Raw genomic sequence first — 9,843 nt, 5'->3', positions numbered from 1 at the left:
AGGACAAGCTTTCCTCCACAAATAAAATATACTCAATTGACCTTCGATTTCAAATGGATAATAAGAATCGATTACTTCCGTTTGAAAAACAGAAAATGAATTGTAAAACGCAATCCATAACAATGGAGACCACATCTTATTTTCATAATAATTTCAATTAATTCATTACAAGAACTTATCCAAATCATAATTGAATTAAATTACAATATATTATTTTTCATCAATCCTGATATGGGAAACTATTTTAACACACTGTGTATTCCATTAAATGTATATAAACAATTTGGGTAACGTTAATGGGTAATCAAAATTGGAATTTTGTTTCGTTCAATTAAAACAAAAGTTAATGTCTTTTAAGACAGACAGCTAGATACCATAAACATACTATGTATACACATGCCAGAGTCTGAGCTTGATTTGCTATATGATATAAAAACTAAACTGACGAAAAAAGGTCATTTATTCAAAATCATAAAATGCAAAAAATACATTTTGCAAATAAAACATTTGACATAAAAGTTCATATTTAATATGAAATAATAATACATAATTAATACGAAATTACATCAACTAATATCATGTCAATTGAATAAATGACAAAGAATAGCAAAGGTGGGGAGAAAATCTGCCCCATAAATAAACATATATACATATTTACTTCAAAAAATAACATTAAGGGCGGTATGTGGGTGGGAATTTTGAACAAATTGTTTGATAAGAATCACAAGTTAACACATCAAATGCTGATGATAAAAGGAAGTGACCACAATACACTTACACGTGAACTCGTACTGACCCTCAAGATCATTGACCAATAAGAAAGATGATATCCAATCATGCATTGGTCATAAGTGAAATTTCTCTGCACGTGAAAACATGTTATCTAATTTCAACAATTTATCGTTTAATTAAGTAGGACACTCTGACCCTTTGACCAGACTAGAGACATAATACATTTACAGTATTGATAGCTCACTCTTTTATTTATGTCGGTTGGTAATACCAATTAAAACAGAATTATCTTCTCTGCTGTCTTAAATTATTTTATTCCGCTTAATTTTCAATTAGCAAATAAAATTGATTTTAAGACAGACAGCTAGATACCATAAACATACTATGTATACACATGCCAGAGTCTGAGCTTGATTTGCTATATGATATAAAAACTAAACTGACGAAAAAAGGTTATTTATTCAAAATCATAAAAAACATTTGACATAAAAGTTCATATTTAATATGAAATAATAATACATAATTAATACGAAATTACATCAACTAATATCATGTCAATTGAATAAATGACAAAGAATAGCAAAGGTGGGGAGAAAAATCTGCCACAAATGCACTCGTTCGCGGAAAGAGTGGATCTGAAATCAACTCTAAGGCTGAAAGAGCGGATCCCCCACCCGAGGACTCTGGCGACGTGAATACAATTATATATGACTTGAAAAAACAAATACATTCACATACATGTACACCAAACACATATCACTTTATTATGTAAAACGTTTCCACATTTAGCAGAAATATTAAAAGTTCGTATTATCATATACCAAGATATTACTGGTAACAATGATTAAAGGTGTAAATTTTATTCCGGCCAGTGAAAATTCAAACAAAACTAAAGTAAATTTTTTACGAAGCCCTGGATCCTTCCTAAATACGAAGTTTTATATCTGACTATTTCTGTAAGGGATCATGAGCAAAGGATTATCATACTACACTGGACATTTTTCAATCGAAAATGTATAAATATAAAAAAGAAGATGGTATGATTGCCAATGAGACAGTTCACCACAAGAGACCAAAATGACACGGAAGTTAACGACTATAGGTCATCGCACGGCCTTCAACAATGAGCAAAGCTCATATTGCATAGTCAGCTATAAAAGGCCCCCAAATGACCATGTTAAACAATTCAAACGAGAAAACTAACGGCCTTATTTATATAAAAAAAAATATGAACGAAAAACTTTAATGTAACACTTAAACAAACGACAACCACTGAACTACAGGCTCCTAACTTGGGACAGGCACATACATACATAATGTGGCGGGGTGAATTCCATAGGGTAAAAGTTTTTAAATTGAAATTAGTAAATAAGTATTTAGTGTAAACCTTTTTTAACTCTCAGTTAATTTTGTTGTGATCCGAATTGATATGAGACTATAGAGATAATTTTCGTAACTCATGATACGATAAAAAGAAAAGTTTTAGTCACAATTTTGAATATACAGCTTTTTAGAAATTTAATGACTGGTGAACATCACCATTCAATATTAATAGTAATAATTTATATCGATAATATCAATATAAAAAAGGGGGAATATACCAAACTTACTTAAAACTTACATAAAATAAATTCATTTCTACCTGGCATGCTACAGAACTTATTTTAACAAACTGTTATTCCAATGCAATACATTTAAAAGGTTTATATTGTATGGTAGTAAATAAAGTTGTTAAATGAAAAATATAATATTCCAGCTTTAAGTGATGTTTCATATATTTTTTTATTTTTTTTTTGTACCTTAATTGCGATAAAAGTTAAAAGATGTAAGTTTTAACCGAGTAAATATTTATAGCTTTTGACACATATTATAAACATTTAACCAAAAGAAAAATCCAATTTAGTTAATAACCAGTTTAGTTAAATATAAAAACTTTGGTTTGTGATGGATTTACCTCTAAAGACCATAGCATTTAGACAACATTGGAATAAACCATCAAGTCTTTTTATATATATAATTTGAAAACTTAATATGAATTAGATAGGCAACATTAAAAACCATAACATGATTTACGAACTATTCATGTATACATACAGGAAGTTAAACCGAGCCATGAAATTAAAAAATAATTTTAAGGTAGCCTATCGAATGATCCCATTGACACCCCAACAATGTGTTAAGACAGCATCGGCAGGAGGGCGGCAATAAAGACACAAATCGTATGAAATAAAGATCACAAACGTTTTAACAGGCTATACTGACCCAAAACGAGATACGGTTGAAATTATGTGAAATAAAGATAAAAAACGTTTTGGCAGCCAATGCTGACCCAAAACAAGACAGTTGTAATTATATGAAATAAAAATCATGAAATGTTTTGGCAGGCAATGCTAACCCAAAACAAGACAGTTGTAATTATAAGAAATAAAGATCATAAAACTTTTTGGCAGGCAATGCTGACCCAAAACAAAACAGTTGTAATTATATGAAATAAAACCATAAAACGTTTTGGCAGGCAATGCTGACCCAAAACAAGACAGTTGTAATTATAAGAAATAAAGATAATAAAACGTTTTGGCAGGCAATGCTGACCCAAAACAGGACAGTTGTAATTATAAGAGATAAAGATAATAAAACGTTTTGGCAGGCAATGCTGGCCCGAAACAAGACAGTTGTAATTATAAGAAATAAAAATCATAAGATATTTTGGCAAGCAATGCTGACCCAAAACAAGGCAGTTGTAATTATATGAAATAAAGATCATAATGTTTTGTCAGGCAATACTGACCCGCAACAGCTGAAGTATAAAGTTCTGATACTAAAATTTATTCTTTTTAGCTGTAAAATTCCATAAAAGTATTTGACTTCAATCCTTGAATCACGGATACTAATAGGACCATTCCATCCATGAACTGCGGCAAAAGTCTTTGTTTGTTTTATTTTCCTTCCTCTAAAACTAAGTGTTGTAATTAAGTAACGATAGTCCTGGACAATTAACGACATAGTCAACTTTAAAGAGATGGTGGAATAACAATAGGTGCTTTGAGCTTTCATTGTAACTAGGGTCCAGTTGTGTATCAAAATGCTGATCGAAGTTGTATTTTGTAAATATGTATTTATAAAACAGTAAAATTAGGCTTTGGTTAGTCAATGTTGATACGACTCGCACTTCTGGATCAAAATTCTAATCTAAATTAGGTATGTGTCATTAATGTCAGTGAAACAGCAAACCATCAATATTCGTATGTTTGTATTATCAGACTTATGGCATACCGCTGACAAATGAAAGTATATGTAAGTTGTTGATATCACGCTTTATTGCACATGTCCTTCAATGGGAAAAGTTCTTTCGTAGGTGAATACCATTCTTAGCGCTCTTCGTCCATAGTTAAGGCATGAAATAAACAAAAAAGAATATAAAATAATGGATGAAATTAAATTCCCATTAAAAAACAAACTTGGTCTTACTCAAGGACCACAAACATAACGAATGTTAAGGAATAATATGCGATAATTAAATTATCATAGTTTTTCTTCTTTAATAATCAACCATTAAACAGAAAAGATGTTTTTATCATGTATTAAATGAAGAGTATGAACTTTAAAATATCATCAGCATATATATATATATGTCTTGTCCAATGTTATTTTTATTAATAAATCTAGTATATAGAAAAAAGCAAACGACCTTACAGTGCATAAGTATCGGCATAAAAATTATCAATTACGTTCATCGCATCCCAAACTATATCATGTACATGAATTATACTAGTAAAGATAAATAAAATAATACATTAAAAACATGTATTACAAACTGACAAACATGTAAATCTGGCTACATGTCTCAAAATACTGGCAATTTTGTATGTAGCTAAAGAATTGATTACAAAATTAATTTATTCCAAACCAATCACCATGACGTAATAATAATTAAAAGTAGTTTAGCATGAGTTTCATGACGAAGCATAAAACAATACAGAGGTCATAGACCAAGCTACTACGACCTCTGCAAAAATATAACATGCGTTTCATGACGAAGCATAGAACAAAACCCACTACATATTAACTTTACAAAAGCAAATACACAGAGGTCATAGACCAAGCTACTACGACCTCTGAAAGAGTAGCATGAGTTTCATGACGAAGCATAAAACAATGCAGAGATCATAGACCAAGCTACTTCGACCTCTGCAAAACCAAAGCAGCATAAGTTTCATGACGAAGCATAAAACAATACCCACTACATACTACAATATTTGCAAAAGTAAATACACAGAGGTCATAGACCAAGCTACCACAACCTCTGAGAAAATAATACACAGAGGACATAAGTACAAGCAACCACGCCCTCTGCGAAAATTTAAATATCGTCCACATTACCCAAACAGGCAAAGACAGGTAAATTGGTTCGTAATAAATAAGCATTGGGTTGCGATATAGGTAAGAGACATATCCTTTTTATACCGATTACATAAAGCAAACAAGGTACACTTGCATAACTTAAAATACTAACAATTATAGCGATTAGGCTAACTTGCAAAATTATAATAAGCTCAAACCAAACTGCTGTGACGATATTTACGAAAGTAGCAAAATGAACTCTGTATAAAACGTAATTGAAAAAGCACATACACAGAGGTCATACGTACAAGCAGTCAAGTTCACTGCACCAATTGAAATATCGTCAACCTTACCCAAACAAGTAAGGCAAATGGGTTTGTAACACAATAGCTTAGCATTAAAACTTAAACTGTCTTGCTCTTTCATATAAGAGTACTTAAAATGTATGGAACCGTTTATAACATCGTATAAATTATAAGTGTATAACTTTGCATGCTATCATGTATGGTATTATTATCGTTATGCAATAATCCAATTTTTAATTGTAGTTAAATTTAAACGAATCATGTATCTTACAAATACATAAGGCGGATATACGTTCTGCAAACATAATGATGCTGTGAAGAATTCAGTAACTTGTAAAATTACAGCATCAGGTTAATCATCAGATAAATGATAAATAATTACATTTTGATCGCAAACCCACAGTGTCGCCACCCACATGAAAATCAATTTGACCCACTATCTCTTTGACAAAGAAATGAATTTGACCAACTGCTCATGTTTGGCATAAATCTAAATCGTCAGTTCTATCCGAATGGAAGAATGGTTAAAAAAAATTTAACTGTACGTTTGTTCAAAATGTAAGCATAGAATAGCTTAAAAATAAAAGTATAGTTCGATTTTACCAGTCCAGTCCAAAATTATCCATAAAACAAAAAACAAAATCACATATAATTTTGAACAAACTGTTTGATAAAAATCACAAGTTAACATATCAAATGCTGATGATAAAAGGAATATTGAACAAATTGTTTGATAAGAATCACAAGTTAACACATCAAATGCTGATGATAAAAGGAAGTGACCACAATACACTTACACGTGAACTCGTACTGACCCGCAAGATCATTGACCAATAAGAAAGATGATATCCAATCATGCATTGGTCATAAGTGAAATTTCTCTGCACGTGAAAACATGTTATCTAATTTCAACAATTTATCGTTTAATTAAGTAGGACACTCTGACCCTTTGACCAGACTAGAGACATAATACATTTACAGTATTGATAGCTCACTCTTTTATTTATGTCGGTTGGTAATAACCAATTAAAACAGAATTATCTTCTCTGCTGTCTTTAATTATTTTATTCCGCTTAATTTTCAATTAGCAAATAAAATTGGTTATATAACAATAATGAGATATGGTAGGATGCCTATCCATCAAAGTTCAAATGACTTAAGATTAAAGCAAGTTTTCTTATTCCTGTTTTAATGTCTCTATTTGTTTCTAGATGTAAATCTTCATTGTAATAGTTTATGGCTTAAATATTTTTCTTCAGTGTTAAAATTACCAGGATTTCAACAACACACATTTATGAACACGAATTTCGTTGATTAAGAAATACAATTTCACCTTTTATGTCTCTTTGATTTACGAAAATGTATTCCATTATAAACATGATTTTCATATTGTCCTGTCTTATAAATCGTTGAAAGTTTGACAAAAATATAAATTTTCGATGTTTGATTAGTATCACCGTAAGCTTGCAAAAGTAGTTGTTTCTAAACCAAATTAAGTTGTGATTCAATATTTCAGTTGAATTTAAAAAAAACAATAACAAAAATCACTTTGTTTATACAATTGAAACTAAGGATTAAAGGTCTTACTTTGTTTAAGCTATACGTTTTGTTTATTTTATAAACATGTTATCCTGATTCAACTATTGAAAATGATTTTGTATTTATACCGTTGTGAGGTATTTAAATAGCCCATGATTTATAGAGAAACACCGTGTCTTAAATGACGTGTTTTCAACTACAAAAAAAAAAGAAACTGACGAAATTCTTAAATAGATATGTGTCACTAAATTATAAGGAAAATTTAACTGTAAAATAGATTGTATATGTATTTAAAATTCATTTCGTCACTATAAAGTTATGTGGTGTGTGACAATTCGGTTTGATAGGAAATGACAATATCAGTCGAGATCGAAACTACTTCAGAATCGTATTCGTATAACTGGAAACCTCTCATGAGGTATATGTCTAGAATTTCCTATCAATATGATGCTAGTAATCGTGGTTTTCTGTAAAGTGAACCACGTCTTACGACATCATTAATTCATACAGCTATTGACACGATTGTCATTAGTCGACGCTAGAACCAATTCCTTTGAAACTTTTACAGACTGAATGATTATTTGATTGGATTTTAAAAAATATATCAGCTGCAGTGTCTCTAAAAACTATTTGTTGTATCATCAACCTATATTCGTTTTCTTGATGTCGAAGGCGAATTCGTCTAATTATCGTATTAATTTTTACAGGTGATAAATGAACAAATGTTTTTTTACGCAGAACAATAGTTGATGCTCTTATACTAAAATAGTAGGTCTCTTCACGAAAAGTGGAAAGATCTAATAATAATCAGTAGAAATACAGTAAGGTCTTTCCTTATAGTGAGAGGACAGACCTTTAAAAATGCAATATTACAAAGGACATCGAATTACATGATTTAATGATACAATGGTACATTTCAACACGTTAACCACAAAATGACAACGAACACCTAATTAGTTCAGCAAAATAGAATTATTAACTGTGCTTCAAAAGAAAGAAAGTGGGTAAATGTTCAAATTAAGATTTAGATTAATTTTGTAATAGTCTCAATTGGTTAACTTTCTACATTTGATAAGCAGTGTCAGAATCAAAGGAATGACAAAACTAGAAGATGGAAAGTTAATTGTGAAAAAAATAATATCTTGTTCATTATAAACTTTTATTATAAACGCGTCTGGCGTACTAAATTATAATCCTGGTACCTTTGATAACAATTTACACCACTGGGTTGATGCCACTGCTGGTGGATGTTTCGTACCCGAGGGTATCACCAGCTTAGTAGTCAGCATTTCGGTGTTGACATGAATATCAATTACATGGTCATATGTATAATATTTTTGTTACAAAACCTTGAATTTTTCGAAAAACTAAGGATTTTCCTGTCCCAGGAATAGATAACCTTAGCCGTATATGGCACAACTATTTGGAATTTTGGGTCCTCAATGCTTTTCAACTTTGTACTTATTTGGCCTTATAACTTTTTTGATCTGAGCGTCACTGATGAGTCTTCTGAAGACGAAACGCGCATCTGGCGTACTAATTTATAATCCTGGTATTTTCACCAACATTTGAAATAATAAACACAATTTTTACCGACAAGTTGTATATATCATATTGCCACCTCTTGTCAAACATGTAAAAATAAATAGATAGTGAATATATCACGACGAAAATGTTTCGATACATTTCAATGGAATTCAATATGTTCTATCCATTGAAAACCTTTATTCATAAAGGTTGCACTTTGTAAATACAGCTGTTTCTCAAAACACGCCTCTTTTGGTGAGATCTTGAATATTCATAGAAAATTAATTTTGTTTACAAACTGGTTCCCAGGTATGCTCTCTGTGTTCCATCTCACAGAGACATTGACATATGTGGCAACCGTTCATTCGAGGTAGGGGTAGTTAAGAAAATTAGTGTTAGTTTAAACTCCAAGAAGTTCAGGGCATATAAACGTTGAAAATATGCCGCAGAGCCCAATATTTTGACATTTGAAAAAAATTGTGGTGCATATGAACTTTCAATTCTAGGATTTTTTTCAAAACTTCATAGTAAAAGTGGTACAGTTTAAGCCGTTAAAGGAGTTCCTATGGGAAATTGCATTGTCAATATTTACAGAAATGCAACCTATACATGCTATATAGGGTGAAAAAGGGGAACATTCAGAATTTAATAAAATTTGCTTTATTTCACAGATTTTAAAGAAAATAACTCAAATATGAAGTTTTAAAAATATTTAATGAAGATTGATAGAATCCTGGGCCTTAAATATGATGACTCAGCATACATTCACAGTTTACAGTACGCATACTTTACCTAAAGTCCTGTATACAAAATTAATTCATAATATTTGCATATTTGTAAGTTAAATTGTGCTTGTATTTTTTTTCTCGCAGTCATTGAAACTCATCGATCCTTCCTGAATATTATTTATGGGGTATATGTGTCCGAAAAGTAAGACGCAACACCTAAATCTGCTTTTTTTGTCACCACGGCATGATAAATACAAGCTAGAAAAACAAAAATATCTCAAGAAAACTTACAATAGTGTGTTCTCTCCTGAATATGTACTAAATATTCCAAATTGCTAGAAACAGCAGAATGATTTAGGAAATTTGAGGCCCCAGGGGCAAAAAACATAGAAAATTGTCTACCCCCTGGGTCATAAAACAAATAATTTAACTTGTAAATGCTATGATTTTATGATTTTAAAGTTCTTGATATAGAAAACAATAACTATGCTTGGAAGTTATGCAAAAATCATATGTTAGCAGTCATCTCTACAACATTTTCAGTGAATTTACATCTCAGACTGGTATCTGCAAACATACAACTATTGCAAATATGGCTTTGTTTTAACACTTCTAAATTGTGTCAGATATATAGTTACAGATGATACTGTTGTTGACAAGAATTATAAATT

Source organism: Mytilus galloprovincialis, chromosome 14 (assembly GCF_965363235.1).
Source record: "Mytilus galloprovincialis chromosome 14, xbMytGall1.hap1.1, whole genome shotgun sequence".
Classification (NCBI taxonomy): Eukaryota; Metazoa; Mollusca; class Bivalvia; order Mytilida; family Mytilidae; genus Mytilus; species Mytilus galloprovincialis.
The sequence above is the reverse complement of the archived record's forward strand: the minus strand, read 5'-3'. Positions refer to the sequence as shown.